The 24356-nt window shown below is 55.6% G+C and overlaps 1 long non-coding RNA gene across 1 annotated transcript in view; it reads right to left on the bottom strand.

The window, feature by feature from the left end:
- Nucleotides 1-24356, bottom strand: part of LOC145530004 (uncharacterized) — a 101669-nt gene that overhangs the window by 43689 nt on the left and 33624 nt on the right. Inside the window, exons 6-8 of the long non-coding RNA XR_014071401.1 lie at nucleotides 19552-19663; nucleotides 11898-12009; nucleotides 4245-4356 (exon numbers count right to left, since the gene is read on the bottom strand). This is a non-coding gene — a long non-coding RNA (uncharacterized LOC145530004). The remainder of the gene's footprint in view (nucleotides 1-4244; nucleotides 4357-11897; nucleotides 12010-19551; nucleotides 19664-24356) is intronic.

Below are 24356 nucleotides of genomic sequence, written 5' to 3'. Positions count from 1 at the left end.
CGGCCCCAGGTGGAAAGGCATGGAGCTGCTCGTAGGCCGACAGACCTAGGAAGCAGATGGGAGAATGACCCCCACTCTGCAGATGGAGAGACTGGGGAAACCCTGAGGGGCATACGCTTGTCCAGGGCCACACCACTTATGAGAAGAAGGAGCCTGGTCTGAGAGCAGCGGGGTCCTCGGAGCTCAGGCCCTGGCTGCACCCAGGCCCCCCCAGGGCTGTGGGCTGGGTTGTGTGGCTGTCACTGTGCCTGCACATGGCCTAAGGGGGGTGGTCGAGCAGTCAGAAACCCAGAGATTCCCTTGGGAAGTTTTGGGGAAGGGACTTCAGCACGAACCCCAGGAAATGATGTCACCTGCCGGCAACAGAACCCAACAGAACCCGCAACCCGGGTATCCAGGCCTCCAGAGCGGAGAGGAGCCCCCAGCCAGATCACTTGCTGCCAGGATGTTCTGCTGTTTGCCCCTGCCCAGAGGCCGGGGCCTCAGGAGAGCTCACAGGCAGTGTGCGTGGGCACCCTGTCAACGTTGGCTCAGGGCACCCCCGAGAGGCCTCTGGCCCTTTGCCCGGAGAAACAGAAAGGTAACACGGGGAGCCCCAGGCCGGGCCAGCCCACCTCTCCCATGCCACCCGGAAACACCGGGTCCTTTGCCTGTGTGTGTGGATGCGGGTTTCTCGGGGTGTGTCTCCCTCAAGGAAGCCCAGGCGGATGTGGGGTCAGAAGCCTGCGGGCAAGTTGTGTCCACACCCCAGGGGAGAGCAGGCTGGGTGGGATGGGGAGAGTGTGGGCAGCGCCGGCCGCCCAGGCTGGCCTCACACCCTCAGGTGGGTCTCTTTCGTCCCGGGTGGGGATCTGAGCAGACACACGTCTCTGACCCTTCTGGGAAGAGAAGTTCGAGCAGGCAGAAGCAGCGGCTCCACTGGCCAGGCCCAGCTCGGAAAAGTCCCAGCATGGCTGGCTGACGGTCACTGTCGTTGCAGAGCTTCCCACGATGAGGCCGAGGACCGGGACACCCCGTCCACCTCCCGGAGGGAGGGGTCGGAGCACCAACCCCCGGCCCTGATGCCCAGTGCAGGCTCCAGGTGAGCGTGCCCACGGAGGCATCAGCCCCACCGGGGGTGAAGCGGAGGCGGGGAAGGCCTGCTGCCGAGACACCGCCCAGGATACACCCGGCGGCCCAGTCTGAGGCTGCCACGGAGCTCAGCACACCCGGCTCCGACCCAGAGTCCCGAGAACCCCAGCCTCTGAGGCAGCAGGAGGACCTGGAGCCCAGCACGCCAGAGCACAGAGGTGAGGACGCTGGGGCTGGTGCACGGGAGTGTGTGGGGAGGGGGTGCTGAGCTACACAGGGACGAGTCCCCGAAAGATGCTGCTGGGCCTGCAGCAAGCGCTGGCCTCACACCCCCACCCCCATCTTGCACACTTCAGTCCCAAAAGACATCCGACCCTGGGTATTCTTTGGGAATCTCTTGGAAGCTTTCTGTCCCGGGATACGCACATGCCAAGGCTGGCCTGTGGGCAAACTTTGCTTCTCCCCCAGCTCTAGCACTGGCCTCCAACTGGAACCAGGCTCCACTTCCCAGACCTGTCCCTACAGAGGTGGTGGCTCCAGGTGCAGGACCCAGGGATCCACCGAGGGCAGATGGAGAACCGAGACTTGCCCTCGCAGAGACACCAGGCCAGCTGGGTTCTGGCCAGCACACCGGGCAGATCGGATCTCCGTGCCTGCAGGACCCCCAGCCCCAGGCACTGATGTCCCACCCCGTCAGCCAGAACCTCCACCTCCACGTGCACCTGTACCTGCTCGGGCTTTGGCAGGAGAACCCGAGGCAGAGGAGGAGTCACCGCCTCGGCAGGGAGAGCCTGCCCTGGCTCCCGCGCAACACCCAGACGCCGACGATGACTCACCCACCCCTGCAGGAAGAACGAGCCCCCGCTCTGGACAGAGACCCAGAGCCCTTGCCGGAAACACCACGTCCAGGGGAGCGGTCGGCTCTGCCGCCTCCATCCCTGTCGGCTCACCGTGGACGCTGTCAACTCGGTCTGCCCCCAGGGGACATGGAGTTCCTTTCCCCTGAACTGCTTTGCATTTGGTTTGTTTCCACCTTTCTGGTGATGTTTTATTTTTTGTATGGTTTCCTGTATTTTTGTTGGTTAAGTTGGGAACTTGTTGGTTAAGTTAGTAAACTTTTTCATCATTGTTGCAATTTGGGAACACTGTTGTGTAACTCTGGTGATACTGTGTTACCATCACCACTTTGTGGTTTCAGACCCGTTTGATCTTTATGCCCCACCCCCCAACAAAGCCTGGATTCAAGGCAAGCACGCCCTGTTCATCCCTCCCCCCGATCCTGAACACAATTTCATCTTTTCTTTCTGCATTCCTTCCTATATTCTTGGTGTCCCCAATCAATGACTCTCAGTGAAATGACTGAAGGAGTTTCTTTCGGACTCTCCACCTACTGTAAGACTCCATTGGAGAGTTCTCATTTTTATGTCATTTGAACTAGCCTTTGATAGCTGACAGGACGGTGTACGTCCTTTCAAGATATCATGTGCCAAACGAAGCCCTTTTGGCAAATGCCATCATTATCTCCAGGCAGGCATTGCTGTTTGAAGGGTGACATCTCAGCCAGAAGGCAGAGGCTGAGCTCCTCTTGTTGCACCAGCTCCCAAAAGAAGCCAAGAAAGGGAGCTGGAACAACAAACCACCCCAACGCCCAGGAAAGCGTTCTTCACGACAGAAGGCTAGAAAATGACCCAACAACCTTGTGGCCCAGAACCCCTCTAGAAAAATCACTGTTCCATAAAAAAGAGAAACACGTGGGAAGTTCCAAGGAGAGGCAATGCCCATGGCTAGTGTACTTTAGAGACGGCCTGACCGCTCCGGGGAAGACACGCACCGACGGAACCCCTTGGGAAACAGCAGTGAGAGTCCTCACCGTCGTAAGGGTTTCCTCTGGGGACAACCTGCCCTGGGCACCACATGAGGGAGCAGACCGGCTTCTCTTCCTCTGCCCCCACACCATTCACTCATGAAGGCAGCTCAGGTGTTCTCATGCCCTGCCTGCCTGCCTGCCTGGCTGGCTCATCCGTGAGCTGTGACCACCTCCAGGGCAGGACTCCACCTTCTCCTCTCTGTGTACCGTGAATCTGCACACAGTGGGCTTTCAGAACCTTAGGAGACTTGAGCCATTCCCACTCGAGCCAGAACCCTCCCCAGGAAGGAAAACGGCTGTGGAGTCATTTTGGCCCCAGCACTGGTTCCGAAAGCCTGGCGGCTCCTACAGCCTCTACGGTGTGAAGAGGGAGGTCCCTTTTGACAGAGCTTTCCGGCTGTCAGATCTAAGCTGTTGTTTCACTGTCAGCTGTGTCTCTTCCGTTGCAGCCAGGTGGGCCACGCTGCTCCAAAGGGGCTCACAAGCTGAGTGGCAAGGGAGGTATTGAGAGGACAGGGATGGCTACAACGTGCTGCAAACTGAGTGAGGGTCCCCACAATCCTCAGCAAAGGTCTGTGGTGTGCAAGTGGGGAGTAGAGGGCCCCCAAGTTCCAAAGGAAGGGAGGTACTCGGGAGCTAAAGCCCTTGGCTGCTGTGGTAGCAGCTGCAGATGGCAGCTCGTCCACAGTGCACTTCGAATGAGGTCATATGAGCGGGACTCTGGAAATGGCTCCGAAATCAAGAGAAAGGGGTCAGGGTATGTGGGAATCCGGCGGGGGTGGGGGGTGGATGAAGGAAGGTGTCCTTCCTCTCTCCAGTGCAATTTGGTTTGGTGAGTCTCAAAGCTACCAGATGGCACTTCCCAAGTCAGGCCCCCGCAGGAATCGGGGTGGGCTGCGTGCCTCGGACCCTGCCACAGGGACAAGCCACACCAGTGGCCTCCCTGAGCTCAAATGGCCGGATCTGGGGGTTCTGTCTGGGTGCACACCTCCTTGCTCTGGCCAAGTTCCCCCCTTCTCTGAGCACCAGCTTCATCCTCTCGAATGAGGACATCGATTGCTACCTTGGCACGTTACTCTCTTCATCCTGTGAAGACTCATTAGGCTTATCCTACAATTACTAGCTGGCCCGAAGAGATATCTCCTGAATCCAGATTAAGCTGGAGTCTCCCAGGCTCATCTGGCATGTCTTCCCTGAAGTCTGCCAAAACCCACACCCTTGCATTTCCAGGGACTCCCCTTAGCCAGCTGGGCAGAAAACCCAGCATGGTTCAAACAAGCTGACAGACAAGCGGGAGAGGACTCACGGGCAGACGGCCTCCCTCAGGTCTCGGGTGGAGCTCTGGGACCACAGCAGCAGCGGGCCATCCCAGCCCCTGGGCTCAGCAGCGCCCTCATTCTCAGGCCGGCGGCTCTGCCCTGAGGGGAGCAGGAAGGTCACCAACTGCGGCAGGCGGACCTCAAGCCCCTCCCACTGCTGGAGCCTGACCTCCCCCGGCCCCACCCCTTCCCCTACCCCAGCAGGACGAGAGCTCGTCTTCCCCTGGCTTCCAACGTGAGGCCCGGCCCCGGGCCCCGATTGGGCACTGCCCCAGTCCGGAGCCAATCACAGTGGCCAGGGAGGTGGAACGCACCGATTGCCCAGGGCCAGGTCACGTGACCATACTCCCCAGGAAACTCAAATATTACCAAGATTCCCTAACAAACCAATGAACAAAATTATCCAGTAAAGGCAAACCGTACTTTTTAGTGAGGCCAATGTCACAGAAATAAAAAAAAATCCTTCACAATGAAGTGCTCAAGGAAGCTACTAAATAAGCTTTCAGAAAAGTTAAAACGTTTTTTTTTTTTTTTAATAGGGTGACGGAGAGCTATACCTTTCCCATCTATGTGAATTTAGGTTTAAACTAGATTTCCCTCGGCTATTATATAAGACAAAAAACCCCACATCACCCCCTTTCACTCCCCCCACCCCCAAAAAGTGTTTTAGTCTATTGAATTTTTGTGTCCTCAGTTGTGTCTGATTCACGGCAACTCACGAACTCTACACAGCCAGGCTCTTCCGTCCATGGAATTCAGGGCAATTTTTTTCTGTCACAGCAAATGCCCACCCTGGGTGATCCAAAGGCAAGGGCTCAGAGGCTCCTGAGAGACTAACTCCTTTCAGCTGAGCACAGAGCTGGCTCCTCACTGGGATGCCTGTGGCCTGGGGCTCCCAGAGGGGAGAGCAGCACTCGCCCCACCGTGTGGTCACTGCTGGAAGTGCAGGCTGCTCCTCACTCCCCCTTGACAGTGTCCCTGAGGGCAGAACAGTGGGAATCTACTCAAGGTGGAAACGCAAACTCCGATGCAACCAAACTTCCCACAAGGTCTCCAAAACCACTCAGGAACAGGGAATTGGAAACTGCAGGGCATGACATGAATGGAGATGGAGACTTGACACCTTACACCGAGTTCACTTCCAGTTATCCCTAGACAAAGTTTCCATGAAAACTTGTCACAAATCTAGAAGAACAATGAGCAGAAACCGGACACGTGCTTTGAGTCTTCACACACAAAACAAAAAGGCAGCCCACAAAACAACCCAGAGAATGCAGTGGACTTTGCAAAATCAAAGATATCTACTGTGGGAAAGACCTCATTACAAAAGCAAAAGACAGGTCATACATCGCGAGACGAATGAGTGGAAACACAAAGCTTCTCAAGGATGTGTCTCCAAACAGACAAAGAACACCAACACGACAAGCCTGTGAAAACTAGGGAAAGGTCTGAAGGGACACCAGACTGAGGAAGACACACACAGAGTATCCCGGATGATGTCCAGCACTGAGGGCCTGAAGAAACAACAGTCTAGTTGCACTCCCTCAGGCCTGTGTGACCCTGGATGAGGCCTCTGTTTCCCGGTGGCTCTGAGAGATGGACAGGGAGGAAGGGGAAGAGAAATCACTTGCATTTCTAATACTCACAGCAAAGTCTTCCAATGAGAAGGGAATTATCACCCCCACTGACAATGCCATTCACTGAAGTGATACCCACGAGTCCATCTAACCCAGAAGGGAAGGAAGGACCTGTTCTCACAAAACGGCGAGAGATGGAAGAAGGAAGATCAAGCCCACACCAACCACTGGAAAGAGAAGCTGTGCTCAGGGCTTGAAAGAATTCCTATTGGGAAAATGATGTCACAGCCCCACAAGGCAATCCACAGCTTCGATGCTATTCCTCCCAAAATGCCAATGCATTTTCGCACCGAACAAAGAATTGCAAAAGGGGTACGGAAACAGAAAAGAGCCTAAATTGTCAATACAATCCGACGAAAAAGCCCCGATACGGACATCCAAGGTTGTGTGAAAGGAAATTAGACGACCAAACTAGGATCCTCAGGAGAGTATCGGAGAAGGCGATGGCGACCCACTCCAGTACTCTTGCCTGGAAAACGCCCTGGACGGAGGAGCCTGGTAGGCTGCAGGCCATGGGGTCGTGCAGAGTCAGACACGACTGAAGTGACTTAGGCGCAGCGGCAGCAGCAGGACAGTATGCTATTGGGAATACAACAACACACACAGATCCAGATCGATGGAATAAAGTTGAGGGTCCAGAAACAAACCCCGGCATCCATGGTCAACTCATCTCTGACACAAAAGGGGAGAATATCCAAATGGGAACAAGAAAGCCTCTTCAATAAATGTCCATGGGAAAACCAGACAGCTACATCTGAAGAACGCTATTGGTTTTGATCTCACACCACCTCAATATCGGGGAAAAAACCTCACCCTAAAGACTGATGTCATGAGACAGCTAGAAAGAAGCGTAGGTCAAAGGCTCCATAACATCAGAGTCTCCTTGCCATTTGCTGGGCGGAGGTAGAAATGGGTCTCTTCAAGTAAGGGAAAGAGGAAAACGAAGTACGCCAATGGGTTTCCATCCAATGGAACCTCTTCACAACAGAGAAGCTAAGCATTCAGAAATGCAAAAGATGGGAAACGGAACATGAGAGACTCCTTGCAAGTGGTGTATCTGAGAAGGGGTTCATATGGAAAGAGACGAAGAATGCACAGCACTCAGATTCCAAGAAACACCACCACCACCCTTGACCCTTCCCCCATGACCAACTCCGACCTAAAGCCTTTCTCTCCCTCTAACCTATCCCTAAAACATAACCCTCATCTAATCATATACATGTGCATTCCTAGCATCCATCCATCCACACACGAGAGAGAAAGAGGAAGACACAGACTGAATCGAGAAGGGAAAAGAGAGGGACACAGACAGAGAGAGACACGGAACCAAAGAGAGGAAAGGAGTTGACGGTCCAGACTTTTCATCAATCTGTCTCGAAGGTAGAAGCAATGACAGCGCCCATCCACCCCAGAAGGGGGAAAAGGACGGAAGGTTTGGAGAGGAAAAGACAAGAACGCAGGGAGCCATTAGAAGCTCAGCCACCCGCAGAAGCCGAGCTGGGACACTTGAACAGAATCTCAATGGAAACAGAGGACCAGAAAGTTGGCTACTCTTTTCTATAAGAGAGGGAGACCTTCGAGTCTTCCTTTCGGTCCTCCAACTTGGATGCGGGGTCTCAAAACACTCAGGAGGGGGAGTGCCTTTTCCTGGGTACCACGGCGCATCCAGGCCTCGTTCTGCCCCATTCTGTGCTGTGTCAGCCCTGGATGGAGTCTTTCTTTCTGAAGTCTCAGCGCACAAGCTCCACGTGATATCGGCCCCAGGTGGAAAGGCATGGAGCTGCTCGTAGGCCGACAGACCTAGGAAGCAGATGGGAGAATGACCCCCACTCTGCAGATGGAGAGACTGGGGAAACCCTGAGGGGCATACGCTTGTCCAGGGCCACACCACTTATGAGAAGAAGGAGCCTGGTCTGAGAGCAGCGGGGTCCTCGGAGCTCAGGCCCTGGCTGCACCCAGGCCCCCCCAGGGCTGTGGGCTGGGTTGTGTGGCTGTCACTGTGCCTGCACATGGCCTAAGGGGGGTGGTCGAGCAGTCAGAAACCCAGAGATTCCCTTGGGAAGTTTTGGGGAAGGGACTTCAGCACGAACCCCAGGAAATGATGTCACCTGCCGGCAACAGAACCCAACAGAACCCGCAACCCGGGTATCCAGGCCTCCAGAGCGGAGAGGAGCCCCCAGCCAGATCACTTGCTGCCAGGATGTTCTGCTGTTTGCCCCTGCCCAGAGGCCGGGGCCTCAGGAGAGCTCACAGGCAGTGTGCGTGGGCACCCTGTCAACGTTGGCTCAGGGCACCCCCGAGAGGCCTCTGGCCCTTTGCCCGGAGAAACAGAAAGGTAACACGGGGAGCCCCAGGCCGGGCCAGCCCACCTCTCCCATGCCACCCGGAAACACCGGGTCCTTTGCCTGTGTGTGTGGATGCGGGTTTCTCGGGGTGTGTCTCCCTCAAGGAAGCCCAGGCGGATGTGGGGTCAGGAGCCTGCGGGCAAGTTGTGTCCACACCCCAGGGGAGAGCAGGCTGGGTGGGATGGGGAGAGTGCGGGCAGCGCCGGCCGCCCAGGCTGGCCTCACACCCTCAGGTGGGTCTCTTTCCTCCCGGATGGGGATCTGAGCAGACACACGTCTCTGACCCTTCTGGGAAGAGAAGTTCGAGCAGGCAGAAGCAGCGGCTCCACTGGCCAGGCCCAGCTCGGAAAAGTCCCAGCATGGCTGGCTGACTGTCACTGTCGTTGCAGAGCTTCCCACGTGATGAGGCCGAGGACGGGGACACCCCGTCCACCTCCCGGAGGGAGGGGTCGGAGCACCACCCCCCCGCCCCTGAGGCCCAGTGCAGGCTCCAAGTGAGCGTGCCCACGGAGGCATCAGCCCCACCGGGGGCGAAGCGGAGGCGGGGAAGGCCTGCTGCCGAGACACCACACAGGATACACCCGGCGGCCCAGTCTGAGGCTGCCACGGAGCTCAGCACACCCGGCTCCGACCCAGAGTCCCGAGAACCCCAGCCTCTGAGGCAGCAGGAGGACCTGGAGCCCAGCACGCCAGAGCACAGAGGTGAGGACGCTGGGGCTGGTGCACGGGAGTGTGTGGGGAGGGGGTGCTGAGCTACACAGGGACGAGTCCCCGAAAGATGCTGCTGGGCCTGCAGCAAGCGCTGGCCTCACACCCCCACCCCCATCTTGCACACTTCAGTCCCAAAAGACATCCGACCCTGGGTATTCTTTGGGAATCTCTTGGAAGCTTTCTGTCCCGGGATACGCACATGCCAAGGCTGGCCTGTGGGCAAACTTTGCTTCTCCCCCAGCTCTAGCACTGGCCTCCAACTGGAACCAGGCTCCACTTCCCAGACCTGTCCCTACAGAGGTGGTGGCTCCAGGTGCAGGACCCAGGGATCCACCGAGGGCAGATGGAGAACCGAGACTTGCCCTCGCAGAGACACCAGGCCAGCTGGGTTCTGGCCAGCACACCGGGCAGATCGGATCTCCGTGCCTGCAGGACCCCCAGCCCCAGGCACTGATGTCCCACCCCCTCAGCCAGAACCTCCACCTCCACCTGCACCTGTACCTGCTCGGGCTTTGGCAGGAGAACCCGAGGCAGAGGAGGAGTCACCGCCTCGGCAGGGAGAGCCTGCCCTGGCTCCCGCGCAACACCCAGACGCCGACGATGACTCACCCACCCTTGCAGGAAGAACGAGCCCCCGCTCTGGACAGAGACCCAGAGCCCTTGCCGGAAACACCACGTCCAGGGGAGCGGTCGGCTCTGCCGCCTCCATCCCTGTCGGCTCACCGTGGACGCTGTCAACTCGGTCTGCCCCCAGGGGACATGGAGTTCCTTTCCCCTGAACTGCTTTGCATTTGGTTTGTTTCCACCTTTCTGGTGATGATTTATTTTTTGTATGGTTTCCTGTATTTTTGTTGGTTAAGTTGGGAACTTGTTGGTTAAGTTAGTAAACTTTTTCATCATTGTTGCAATTTGGGAACACTGTTGTGTAACTCTGGTGATACTGTGTTACCATCACCACTTTGTGGTTTCAGACCCGTTTGATCTTTATGCCCCACCCCCCAACAAAGCCTGGATTCAAGGCAAGCACGCCCTGTTCATCCCTCCCCCCCCGGATCCTGAACACAATTTCATCTTTTCTTTCTGCATTCCTTCCTATATTCTTGGTGTCCCCAATCAATGACTCTCAGTGAAATGACTGAAGGAGTTTCTTTCGGACTCTCCACCTACTGTAAGACTCCATTGGAGAGTTCTCATTTTTATGTCATTTGAACTAGCCTTCGATAGCTGACAGGACGGTGTACGTCCTTTCAAGATATCATGTGCCAAACGAAGCCATTTTGGCAAATGCCATCATTATCTCCAGGCAGGCATTGCTGTTTGAAGGGTGACATCTCAGCCAGAAGGCAGAGGCTGAGCTCCTCTTGTTGAACCGGCTCCCAAAAGAAGCCAAGAAAGGGAGCTGGAACAACAAACCACCCCAACGCCCAGGAAAGCGTTCTTCAAGACAGAAGGCTAGAAAATGACCCAACAACCTTGTGGCCCATAACCCCTCAAGAAAAACCACTGTTCCATAAAAAAGAGAAACATGGGAAGTTCCAAGGAGAGGCAATGCCCATGGCCAGTGTACTTTAGAGACGGCCTGACCGCTCCGGGGAAGACACGCACCGACGGAACCCCTTGGGAAACAGCAGTGAGAGTCCTCACCGTCGTAAGGGTTTCCTCTGGGGACAACCTGCCCTGGGCACCACATGAGGGAGCAGACCGGCTTCTCTTCCTCTGCCCCCACACCATTCACTCATGAAGGCAGCTCAGGTGTTCTCATGCCCTGCCTGCCTGCCTGCTTGCCTGGCTCATCCGTGAGCTGTGACCACCTCCAGGGCAGGACTCCACCTTCTCCTCTCTGTGTACCGTGAATCTGCACACAGTGGGCTTTCAGAACCTTAGGAGACTTGAGCCATTCCCACTCGAGCCAGAACCCTCCCCAGGAAGGAAAACGGCTGTGGGGTCATTTTGGCCCCAGCACTGGTTCCGAAAGCCTGGCGGCTCCTACAGCCTCTACGGTGTGAAGAGGGAGGTCCCTTTTGACAGAGCTTTCCGGCTGTCAGATCTAAGCTGTTGTTTCACTGTCAGCTGTGTCTCTTCCGTTGCAGCCAGGTGGGCCACGCTGCTCCAAAGGGGCTCACAAGCTGAGTGGCAAGGGAGGTATTGAGAGGACAGGGATGGCTACAACGTGCTGCAAACTGAGTGAGGGTCCCCACAATCCTCAGCAAAGGTCTGTGGTGTGCAAGTGGGGAGTAGAGGGCCCCCAAGTTCCAAAGGAAGGGAGGTACACGGGAGCTAAAGCCCTTGGCTGCTGTGGTAGCAGCTGCAGATGGCAGCTCGTCCACAGTGCACTTCGAATGAGGTCATATGAGCGGGACTCTGGAAATGGCTCCGAAATCAAGAGAAAGGGGTCAGGGTATGTGGGAATCCGGCGGGGGTGGGGGGTGGATGAAGGAAGGTGTCCTTCCTCTCTCCAGTGCAATTTGGTTTGGTGAGTCTCAAAGCTACCAGATGGCACTTCCCAAGTCAGGCCCCCGCAGGAATCGGGGTGGGCTGCGTGCCTCGGACCCTGCCACAGGGACAAGCCACACCAGTGGCCTCCCTGAGCTCCAATGGCCGGATCTGGGGGTTCTGTCTGGGTGCACACCTCCTTGCTCTGGCCAAGTTCCCCCCTTCTCTGAGCACCAGCTTCATCCTCTCGAATGAGGACATCGATTGCTACCTTGGCACGTTACTCTCTTCATCCTGTGAAGACTCATTAGGCTTATGCTACAATTACTAGCTGTCCCGAAGAGATATCTCCTGAATCCAGATTAAGCTGGAGTCTCCCAGGCTCATCTGGCATGTCTTCCCTGAAGTCTGCCAAAACCCACACCCTTGCATTTCCAGGGACTCCCCTTAGCCAGCTGGGCAGAAAACCCAGCATGGTTCAAACAAGCTGACAGACAAGCGGGAGAGGACTCACGGGCAGACGGCCTCCCTCAGGTCTCGGGTGGAGCTCTGGGACCACAGCAGCAGCGGGCCATCCCAGCCCCTGGGCTCAGCAGCGCCCTCATTCTCAGGCCGGCGGCTCTGCCCTGAGGGGAGCAGGAAGGTCACCAACTGCGGCAGGCGGACCTCAAGCCCCTCCCACTGCTGGAGCCTGACCTCCCCCGGCCCCACCCCTTCCCCTACCCCAGCAGGACGAGAGCTCGTCTTCCCCTGGCTTCCAACGTGAGGCCCGGCCCCGGGCCCCGATTGGGCACTGCCCCAGTCCGGAGCCAATCACAGTGGCCAGGGAGGTGGAACGCACCGATTGCCCAGGGCCAGGTCACGTGACCATACTCCCCAGGAAACTCAAATATTACCAAGATTCCCTAACAAACCAATGAACAAAATTATCCAGTAAAGGCAAACCGTACTTTTTAATGAGGCCAATGTCACAGAAATAAAAAAAAATCCTTCACAATGAAGTGCTCAAGGAAGCTACTAAATAAGCTTTCAGAAAAGTTAAAACGTTTTTTTTTTTTTTTAATAGGGTGACGGAGAGCTATACCTTTCCCATCTATGTGAATTTAGGTTTAAACTAGATTTCCCTCGGCTATTATATAAGACAAAAAACCCCACATCACCCCCTTTCACTCCCCCCACCCCCAAAAAGTGTTTTAGTCTATTGAATTTTTGTGTCCTCAGTTGTGTCTGATTCACGGCAACTCACGAACTCTACACAGCCAGGCTCTTCCGTCCATGGAATTCAGGGCAATTTTTTTCTGTCACAGCAAATGCCCACCCTGGGTGATCCAAAGGCAAGGGCTCAGAGGCTCCTGAGAGACTAACTCCTTTCAGCTGAGCACAGAGCTGGCTCCTCACTGGGATGCCTGTGGCCTGGGGCTCCCAGAGGGGAGAGCAGCACTCGCCCCACCGTGTGGTCACTGCTGGAAGTGCAGGCTGCTCCTCACTCCCCCTTGACAGTGTCCCTGAGGGCAGAACAGTGGGAATCTACTCAAGGTGGAAACGCAAACTCCGATGCAACCAAACTTCCCACAAGGTCTCCAAAACCACTCAGGAACAGGGAATTGGAAACTGCAGGGCATGACATGAATGGAGATGGAGACTTGACACCTTACACCGAGTTCACTTCCAGTTATCCCTAGACAAAGTTTCCATGAAAACTTGTCACAAATCTAGAAGAACAATGAGCAGAAACCGGACACGTGCTTTGAGTCTTCACACACAAAACAAAAAGGCAGCCCACAAAACAACCCAGAGAATGCAGTGGACTTTGCAAAATCAAAGATATCTACTGTGGGAAAGACCTCATTACAAAAGCAAAAGACAGGTCATACATCGCGAGACGAATGAGTGGAAACACAAAGCTTCTCAAGGATGTGTCTCCAAACAGACAAAGAACACCAACACGACAAGCCTGTGAAAACTAGGGAAAGGTCTGAAGGGACACCAGACTGAGGAAGACACACACAGAGTATCCCGGATGATGTCCAGCACTGAGGGCCTGAAGAAACAACAGTCTAGTTGCACTCCCTCAGGCCTGTGTGACCCTGGATGAGGCCTCTGTTTCCCGGTGGCTCTGAGAGATGGACAGGGAGGAAGGGGAAGAGAAATCACTTGCATTTCTAATACTCACAGCAAAGTCTTCCAATGAGAAGGGAATTATCACCCCCACTGACAATGCCATTCACTGAAGTGATACCCACGAGTCCATCTAACCCAGAAGGGAAGGAAGGACCTGTTCTCACAAAACGGCGAGAGATGGAAGAAGGAAGATCAAGCCCACACCAACCACTGGAAAGAGAAGCTGTGCTCAGGGCTTGAAAGAATTCCTATTGGGAAAATGATGTCACAGCCCCACAAGGCAATCCACAGCTTCGATGCTATTCCTCCCAAAATGCCAATGCATTTTCGCACCGAACAAAGAATTGCAAAAGGGGTACGGAAACAGAAAAGAGCCTAAATTGTCAATACGATCCGACGAAAAAGCCCCGATACGGACATCCAAGGTTGTGTGAAAGGAAATTAGACGACCAAACTAGGATCCTCAGGAGAGTATCGGAGAAGGCGATGGCGACCCACTCCAGTACTCTTGCCTGGAAAACGCCCTGGACGGAGGAGCCTGGTAGGCTGCAGGCCATGGGGTCGTGCAGAGTCAGACACGACTGAAGTGACTTAGGCGCAGCGGCAGCAGCAGGACAGTATGCTATTGGGAATACAACAACACACACAGATCCAGATCGATGGAATAAAGTTGAGGGTCCAGAAACAAACCCCGGCATCCATGGTCAACTCATCTCTGACACAAAAGGGGAGAATATCCAAATGGGAACAAGAAAGCCTCTTCAATAAATGTCCATGGGAAAACCAGACAGCTACATCTGAAGAACGCTATTGGTTTTGATCTCACACCACCTCAATATCGGGGAAAAACCTCACCCTAAAGACTGATGTCATGAGACAGCTAGAAAGAAGCGTAGGTCAAAGGCTCCATAACATCAGAGTCTCCTTGCCATTTGCTGGGCGGAGGTAGAAATGGGTCTCTTCAAGTAAGGGAAAGAGGAAAACGAAGTACGCCAATGGGTTTCCATCCAATGGAACCTCTTCACAACAGAGAAGCTAAGCATTCAGAAATGCAAAAGATGGGAAACGGAACATGAGAGACTCCTTGCAAGTGGTGTATCTGAGAAGGGGTTCATATGGAAAGAGACGAAGAATGCACAGCACTCAGATTCCAAGAAACACCACCACCACCCTTGACCCTTCCCCCATGACCAACTCCGACCTAAAGCCTTTCTCTCCCTCTAACCTATCCCTAAAACATAACCCTCATCTAATCATATACATGTGCATTCCTAGCATCCATCCATCCACACACGAGAGAGAAAGAGGAAGACACAGACTGAATCGAGAAGGGAAAAGAGAGGGACACAGACAGAGAGAGACACGGAACCAAAGAGAGGAAAGGAGTTGACGGTCCAGACTTTTCATCAATCTGTCTCGAAGGTAGAAGCAATGACAGCGCCCATCCACCCCAGAAGGGGGAAAAGGACGGAAGGTTTGGAGAGGAAAAGACAAGAACGCAGGGAGCCATTAGAAGCTCAGCCACCCGCAGAAGCCGAGCTGGGACACTTGAACAGAATCTCAATGGAAACAGAGGACCAGAAAGTTGGCTACTCTTTTCTATAAGAGAGGGAGACCTTCGAGTCTTCCTTTCGGTCCTCCAACTTGGATGCGGGGTCTCAAAACACTCAGGAGGGGGAGTGCCTTTTCCTGGGTACCACGGCGCATCCAGGCCTCGTTCTGCCCCATTCTGTGCTGTGTCAGCCCTGGATGGAGTCTTTCTTTCTGAAGTCTCAGCGCACAAGCTCCACGTGATATCGGCCCCAGGTGGAAAGGCATGGAGCTGCTCGTAGGCCGACAGACCTAGGAAGCAGATGGGAGAATGACCCCCACTCTGCAGATGGAGAGACTGGGGAAACCCTGAGGGGCATACGCTTGTCCAGGGCCACACCACTTATGAGAAGAAGGAGCCTGGTCTGAGAGCAGCGGGGTCCTCGGAGCTCAGGCCCTGGCTGCACCCAGGCCCCCCCAGGGCTGTGGGCTGGGTTGTGTGGCTGTCACTGTGCCTGCACATGGCCTAAGGGGGGTGGTCGAGCAGTCAGAAACCCAGAGATTCCCTTGGGAAGTTTTGGGGAAGGGACTTCAGCACGAACCCCAGGAAATGATGTCACCTGCCGGCAACAGAACCCAACAGAACCCGCAACCCGGGTATCCAGGCCTCCAGAGCGGAGAGGAGCCCCCAGCCAGATCACTTGCTGCCAGGATGTTCTGCTGTTTGCCCCTGCCCAGAGGCCGGGGCCTCAGGAGAGCTCACAGGCAGTGTGCGTGGGCACCCTGTCAACGTTGGCTCAGGGCACCCCCGAGAGGCCTCTGGCCCTTTGCCCGGAGAAACAGAAAGGTAACACGGGGAGCCCCAGGCCGGGCCAGCCCACCTCTCCCATGCCACCCGGAAACACCGGGTCCTTTGCCTGTGTGTGTGGATGCGGGTTTCTCGGGGTGTGTCTCCCTCAAGGAAGCCCAGGCGGATGTGGGGTCAGGAGCCTGCGGGCAAGTTGTGTCCACACCCCAGGGGAGAGCAGGCTGGGTGGGATGGGGAGAGTGCGGGCAGCGCCGGCCGCCCAGGCTGGCCTCACACCCTCAGGTGGGTCTCTTTCCTCCCGGATGGGGATCTGAGCAGACACACGTCTCTGACCCTTCTGGGAAGAGAAGTTCGAGCAGGCAGAAGCAGCGGCTCCACTGGCCAGGCCCAGCTCGGAAAAGTCCCAGCATGGCTGGCTGACTGTCACTGTCGTTGCAGAGCTTCCCACGTGATGAGGCCGAGGACGGGGACACCCCGTCCACCTCCCGGAGGGAGGGGTCGGAGCACCACCCCCCCGCCCCTGAGGCCCAGTGCAGGCTCCAAGTGAGCGTGCCCACGGAGGCATCAGCCCCACCGGGGGCGAAGCGGAGGCGGGGAAGGCCTGCTGCCGAGACACCACACAGGATACACCCGGCGGCCCAGTCTGAGGCTGCCACGGAGCTCAGCACACCCGGCTCCGACCCAGAGTCCCGAGAACCCCAGCCTCTGAGGCAGCAGGAGGACCTGGAGCCCAGCACGCCAGAGCACAGAGGTGAGGACGCTGGGGCTGGTGCACGGGAGTGTGTGGGGAGGGGGTGCTGAGCTACACAGGGACGAGTCCCCGAAAGATGCTGCTGGGCCTGCAGCAAGCGCTGGCCTCACACCCCCACCCCCATCTTGCACACTTCAGTCCCAAAAGACATCCGACCCTGGGTATTCTTTGGGAATCTCTTGGAAGCTTTCTGTCCCGGGATACGCACATGCCAAGGCTGGCCTGTGGGCAAACTTTGCTTCTCCCCCAGCTCAAGCACTGGCCTCCAACTGGAACCAGGCTCCACTTCCCAGACCTGTCCCTACAGAGGTGGTGGCTCCAGGTGCAGGACCCAGGGATCCACCGAGGGCAGATGGAGAACCGAGACTTGCCCTCGCAGAGACACCAGGCCAGCTGGGTTCTGGCCAGCACACCGGGCAGATCGGATCTCCGTGCCTGCAGGACCCCCAGCCCCAGGCACTGATGTCCCACCCCCTCAGCCAGAACCTCCACCTCCACCTGCACCTGTACCTGCTCGGGCTTTGGCAGGAGAACCCGAGGCAGAGGAGGAGTCACCGCCTCGGCAGGGAGAGCCTGCCCTGGCTCCCGCGCAACACCCAGACGCCGACGATGACTCACCCACCCTTGCAGGAAGAACGAGCCCCCGCTCTGGACAGAGACCCAGAGCCCTTGCCGGAAACACCACGTCCAGGGGAGCGGTCGGCTCTGCCGCCTCCATCCCTGTCGGCTCACCGTGGACGCTGTCAACTCTGTCTGCCCCCAGGGGACATGGAGTTCCTTTCCCCTGAACTGCTTTGCATTTGGTTTGTTTCCACCTTTCTGGTGATGTTTTATTTTTTGTATGGTTTCCTGTATTTTTGTTGGTTAAGTTGGGAACTTGTTGGTTAAGTTAGTAAACTTTTTCATCATTGTTGCAATTTGGGAACACTGTTGTGTAACTCTGGTGATACTGTGTTACCATCACCACTTTGTGGTTTCAGACCCGTTTGATCTTTATGCCCCACCCCCCAACAAAGCCTGGATTCAAGGCAAGCACGCCCTGTTCATCCCTCCCCCCCCCCGGATCCTGAACACAATTTCATCTTTTCTTTCTGCATTCCTTCCTATATTCTTGGTGTCCCCAATCAATGACTCTCAGTGAAATGACTGAAGGAGTTTCTTTCGGACTCTCCACCTACTGTAAGACTCCATTGGAGAGTTCTCATTTTTATGTCATTTGAACTAGCCTTCGATAGCTGACAGGACGGTGTACGTCCTTTCAAGATATCATGTGCCAAACGAAGCCATTTTGGCAAATGCCATCATTATCTCCAGGCAGGCATTGCTGTTTGAAGGGTGACATCTCAGCCAGAAGGCAGAGGCTGAGCTCCTCTTGTTGAACCGGCTCCCAAAAGAAGCCAAGAAAGGGAGCTGGAACAACAAACCACCCCAACGCCCAGGAAAGCGTTCTTCACGACAGAAGGCTAGAAAATGACCCAACAACCTTGTGGCCTAGAACCCCTCTAGAAAAATCACTGTTCCATAAAAAAGAGAAACATGGGAAGTTCCAAGGAGAGGCAATGCCCATGGCCAGTGTACTTTAGAGACGGCCTGACCGCTCCGGGGAAGACACGCACCGACGGAACCCCTTGGGAAACAGCAGTGGGAGTCCTCACCGTCGTAAGGGTTTCCTCTGGGGACAACCTGCCCTGGGCACCACATGAGGGAGCAGACCGGCTTCTCTTCCTCTGCCCCCACACCATTCACTCATGAAGGCAGCTCAGGTGTTCTCATGCCCTGCCTGCCTGCCTGCCTGCCTGGCTCATCCGTGAGCTGTGACCACCTCCAGGGCAGGACTCCACCTTCTCCTCTCTGTGTACCGTGAATCTGCACACAGTGGGCTTTCAGAACCTTAGGAGACTTGAGCCATTCCCACTCGAGCCAGAACCCTCCCCAGGAAGGAAAACGGCTGTGGGGTCATTTTGGCCCCAGCACTGGTTCCGAAAGCCTGGCGGCTCCTACAGCCTCTACGGTGTGAAGAGGGAGGTCCCTTTTGACAGAGTTTTCCGGCTGTCCGATCTAAGCTGTTGTTTCACTGTCAGCTGTGTCTCTTCCGTTGCAGCCAGGTGGGCCACGCTGCTCCAAAGGGGCTCACAAGCTGAGTGGCAAGGGAGGTATTGAGAGGACAGGGATGGCTACAACGTGCTGCAAACTGAGTGAGGGTCCCCACAATCCTCAGCAAAGGTCTGTGGTGTGCAAGTGGGGAGTAGAGGGCCCCCAAGTTCCAAAGGAAGGGAGGTACTCGGGAGCTAAAGCCCTTGGCTGCTGTGGTAGCAGCTGCAGATGGCAGCTCGTCCACAGTGCACTTCGAATGAGGTCATATGAGCGGGACTCTGGAAATGGCTCCGAAATCAAGAGAAAGGGGTCAGGGTATGTGGGAATCCGGCGGGGGTGGGGGGTGGATGAAGGAAGGTGTCCTTCCTCTCTCCAGTGCAATTTGGTTTGGTGAGTCTCAAAGCTACCAGATGGCACTTCCCAAGTCAGGCCCCCGCAGGAATCGGGGTGGGCTGCGTGCCTCGGACCCTGCCACAGGGACAAGCCACACCAGTGGCCTCCCTGAGCTCCAATGGCCGGATCTGGGGGTTCTGTCTGGGTGCACACCTCCTTGCTCTGGCCAAGTTCCCCCCTTCTCTGAGCACCAGCTTCATCCTCTCGAATGAGGACATCGATTGCTACCTTGGCACGTTACTCCCTTCATCCTGTGAAGACTCATTAGCCTTATCCTACAATTACTAGCTGGCCCGAAGAGATATCTCCTGAATCCAGATTAAGCTGGAGTCTCCCGGGCTCATCTGGCATGTCTTCCCTGAAGTCTGCCAAAACCCACACCCTTGCATTTCCAGGGACTCCCCTTAGCCAGCTGGGCAGAAAACCCAGCAAGGTTCAAACAAGCTGACAGACAAGCGGGAGAGGACTCACGGGCAGACGGCCTCCCTCAGGTCTCGGGTGGAGCTCTGGGACCACAGCAGCAGCGGGCCATCCCAGCCCCTGGGCTCAGCAGCGCCCTCATTCTCAGGCCGGCGGCTCTGCCCTGAGGGGAGCAGGAAGGTCACCAACTGCGGCAGGCGGACCTCAAGCCCCTCCCACTGCTGGAGCCTGACCTCCCCCGGCCCCACCCCTTCCCCTACCCCAGCAGGACGAGAGCTCGTCTTCCCCTGGCTTCCAACGTGAGGCCCGGCCCCGGGCCCCGATTGGGCACTGCCCCAGTCCGGAGCCAATCACAGTGGCCAGGGAGGTGGAACGCACCGATTGGCCAGGGCCAGGTCATGTGACCATACTCCCCAGGAAACTCAAATATTACCAAGATTCCCTAACAAACCAATGAACAAAATTATCCAGTAAAGGCAAACCGTACTTTTTAATGATGCCAATGTCACAGAAAAAAAAAAATCCTTCACAATGAAGTGCTCAAGGAAGCTACTAAATAAGCTTTCAGAAAAGTTAAGACTTTTTTTTTTTTTTAATAGGGTGACGGAGAGCTATACCTTTCCCATCTATGTGAATTTAGGTTTAAACTAGATTTCCCTCGGCTATTATATAAGACAAAAAACCCCACATCACCCCCTTTCACTCCCCCCACCCCCAAAAAGTGTTTTAGTCTATTGAATTTTTGTGTCCTCAGTTGTGTCTGATTCACGGCAACTCACGAACTCTACACAGCCAGGCTCTTCCGTCCATGGAATTCAGGGCAATTTTTTTCTGTCACAGCAAATGCCCACCCTGGGTGATCCAAAGGCAAGGGCTCAGAGGCTCCTGAGAGACTAACTCCTTTCAGCTGAGCACAGAGCTGGCTCCTCACTGGGATGCCTGTGGCCTGGGGCTCCCAGAGGGGAGAGCAGCACTCGCCCCACCGTGTGGTCACTGCTGGAAGTGCAGGCTGCTCCTCACTCCCCCTTGACAGTGTCCCTGAGGGCAGAACAGTGGGAATCTACTCAAGGTGGAAACGCAAACTCCGATGCAACCAAACTTCCCACAAGGTCTCCAAAACCACTCAGGAACAGGGAATTGGAAACTGCAGGGCATGACATGAATGGAGATGGAGACTTGACACCTTACACCGAGTTCACTTCCAGTTATCCCTAGACAAAGTTTCCATGAAAACTTGTCACAAATCTAGAAGAACAATGAGCAGAAACCGGACACGTGCTTTGAGTCTTCACACACAAAACAAAAAGGCAGCCCACAAAACAACCCAGAGAATGCAGTGGACTTTGCAAAATCAAAGATATCTACTGTGGGAAAGACCTCATTACAAAAGCAAAAGACAGGTCATACATCGCGAGACGAATGAGTGGAAACACAAAGCTTCTCAAGGATGTGTCTCCAAACAGACAAAGAACACCAACACGACAAGCCTGTGAAAACTAGGGAAAGGTCTGAAGGGACACCAGACTGAGGAAGACACACACAGAGTATCCCGGATGATGTCCAGCACTGAGGGCCTGAAGAAACAACAGTCTAGTTGCACTCCCTCAGGCCTGTGTGACCCTGGATGAGGCCTCTGTTTCCCGGTGGCTCTGAGAGACGGACAGGGAGGAAGGGGAAGAGAAATCACTTGCATTTCTAATACTCACAGCAAAGTCTTCCAATGAGAAGGGAATTATCACCCCCACTGACAATGCCATTCACTGAAGTGATACCCACGAGTCCATCTAACCCAGAAGGGAAGGAAGGACCTGTTCTCACAAAACGGCGAGAGATGGAAGAAGGAAGATCAAGCCCACACCAACCACTGGAAAGAGAAGCTGTGCTCAGGGCTTGAAAGAATTCCTATTGGGAAAATGATGTCACAGCCCCACAAGGCAATCCACAGCTTCGATGCTATTCCTCCCAAAATGCCAATGCATTTTCGCACCGAACAAAGAATTGCAAAAGGGGTACGGAAACAGAAAAGAGCCTAAATTGTCAATACAATCCGACGAAAAAGCCCCGATACGGACATCCAAGGTTGTGTGAAAGGAAATTAGACGACCAAACTAGGATCCTCAGGAGAGTATCGGAGAAGGCGATGGCGACCCACTCCAGTACTCTTGCCTGGAAAACGCCCTGGACGGAGGAGCCTGGTAGGCTGCAGGCCATGGGGTCGTGCAGAGTCAGACACGACTGAAGTGACTTAGGCGCAGCGGCAGCAGCAGGACAGTATGCTATTGGGAATACAACAACACACACAGATCCAGATCGATGGAATAAAGTTGAGGGTCCAGAAACAAACCCCGGCATCCATGGTCAACTCATCTCTGACACAAAAGGGGAGAATATCCAAATGGGAACAAGAAAGCCTCTTCAATAAATGTCCATGGGAAAACCAGACAGCTACATCTGAAGAACGCTATTGGTTTTGATCTCACACCACCTCAATATCGGGGAAAAACCTCACCCTAAAGACTGATGTCATGAGACAGCTAGAAAGAAGCGTAGGTCAAAGGCTCCATAACATCAGAGTCTCCTTGCCATTTGCTGGGCGGAGGTAGAAATGGGTCTCTTCAAGTAAGGGAAAGAGGAAAACGAAGTACGCCAATGGGTTTCCATCCAATGGAACCTCTTCACAACAGAGAAGCTAAGCATTCAGAAATGCAAAAGATGGGAAACGGAACATGAGAGACTCCTTGCAAGTGGTGTATCTGAGAAGGGGTTCATATGGAAAGAGACGAAGAATGCACAGCACTCAGATTCCAAGAAACACCACCACCACCCTTGACCCTTCCCCCATGACCAACTCCGACCTAAAGCCTTTCTCTCCCTCTAACCTATCCCTAAAACATAACCCTCATCTAATCATATACATGTGCATTCCTAGCATCCATCCATCCACACACGAGAGAGAAAGAGGAAGACACAGACTGAATCGAGAAGGGAAAAGAGAGGGACACAGACAGAGAGAGACACGGAACCAAAGAGAGGAAAGGAGTTGACGGTCCAGACTTTTCATCAATCTGTCTCGAAGGTAGAAGCAATGACAGCGCCCATCCACCCCAGAAGGGGGAAAAGGACGGAAGGTTTGGAGAGGAAAAGACAAGAACGCAGGGAGCCATTAGAAGCTCAGCCACCCGCAGAAGCCGAGCTGGGACACTTGAACAGAATCTCAATGGAAACAGAGGACCAGAAAGTTGGCTACTCTTTTCTATAAGAGAGGGAGACCTTCGAGTCTTCCTTTCGGTCCTCCAACTTGGATGCGGGGTCTCAAAACACTCAGGAGGGGGAGTGCCTTTTCCTGGGTACCACGGCGCATCCAGGCCTCGTTCTGCCCCATTCTGTGCTGTGTCAGCCCTGGATGGAGTCTTTCTTTCTGAAGTCTCAGCGCACAAGCTCCACGTGATATCGGCCCCAGGTGGAAAGGCATGGAGCTGCTCGTAGGCCGACAGACCTAGGAAGCAGATGGGAGAATGACCCCCACTCTGCAGATGGAGAGACTGGGGAAACCCTGAGGGGCATACGCTTGTCCAGGGCCACACCACTTATGAGAAGAAGGAGCCTGGTCTGAGAGCAGCGGGGTCCTCGGAGCTCAGGCCCTGGCTGCACCCAGGCCCCCCCAGGGCTGTGGGCTGGGTTGTGTGGCTGTCACTGTGCCTGCACATGGCCTAAGGGGGGTGGTCGAGCAGTCAGAAACACAGAGATTCCCTTGGGAGGTTTTGGGGAAGGGACTTCAGCACGAACCCCAGGAAATGATGTCACCTGCCGGCAACAGAACCCAACAGAACCCGCAACCCGGGTATCCAGGCCTCCAGAGCGGAGAGGAGCCCCCAGCCAGATCACTTGCTGCCAGGATGTTCTGCTGTTTGCCCCTGCCCAGAGGCCGGGGCCTCAGGAGAGCTCACAGGCAGTGTGCGTGGGCACCCTGTCAACGTTGGCTCAGGGCACCCCCGAGAGGCCTCTGGCCCTTTGCCCGGAGAAACAGAAAGGTAACACGGGGAGCCCCAGGCCGGGCCAGCCCACCTCTCCCATGCCACCCGGAAACACCGGGTCCTTTGCCTGTGTGTGTGGATGCGGGTTTCTCGGGGTGTGTCTCCCTCAAGGAAGCCCAGGCGGATGTGGGGTCAGGAGCCTGCGGGCAAGTTGTGTCCACACCCCAGGGGAGAGCAGGCTGGGTGGGATGGGGAGAGTGCGGGCAGCGCCGGCCGCCCAGGCTGGCCTCACACCCTCAGGTGGGTCTCTTTCCTCCCGGATGGGGATCTGAGCAGACACACGTCTCTGACCCTTCTGGGAAGAGAAGTTCGAGCAGGCAGAAGCAGCGGCTCCACTGGCCAGGCCCAGCTCGGAAAAGTCCCAGCATGGCTGGCTGACTGTCACTGTCATTGCAGAGCTTCCCACGTGATGAGGCCGAGGACGGGGACACCCCGTCCACCTCCCGGAGGGAGGGGTCGGAGCACCACCCCCCCGCCCCTGAGGCCCAGTGCAGGCTCCAAGTGAGCGTGCCCACGGAGGCATCAGCCCCACCGGGGGCGAAGCGGAGGCGGGGAAGGCCTGCTGCCGAGACACCACACAGGATACACCCGGCGGCCCAGTCTGAGGCTGCCACGGAGCTCAGCACACCCGGCTCCGACCCAGAGTCCCGAGAACCCCAGCCTCTGAGGCAGCAGGAGGACCTGGAGCCCAGCACGCCAGAGCACAGAGGTGAGGACGCTGGGGCTGGTGCACGGGAGTGTGTGGGGAGGGGGTGCTGAGCTACACAGGGACGAGTCCCCGAAAGATGCTGCTGGGCCTGCAGCAAGCGCTGGCCTCACACC

The sequence above is a fragment of the Giraffa tippelskirchi genome, chromosome 12 (genome assembly GCF_054371585.1).
Source record: "Giraffa tippelskirchi isolate mGirTip1 chromosome 12, T2T-mGirTip1v1.2.pri, whole genome shotgun sequence".
Classification (NCBI taxonomy): domain Eukaryota; kingdom Metazoa; phylum Chordata; class Mammalia; order Artiodactyla; family Giraffidae; genus Giraffa; species Giraffa tippelskirchi.
Note: the sequence above shows the minus strand (reverse complement) of the source record. Positions and strands in the feature narration are given on the sequence as shown.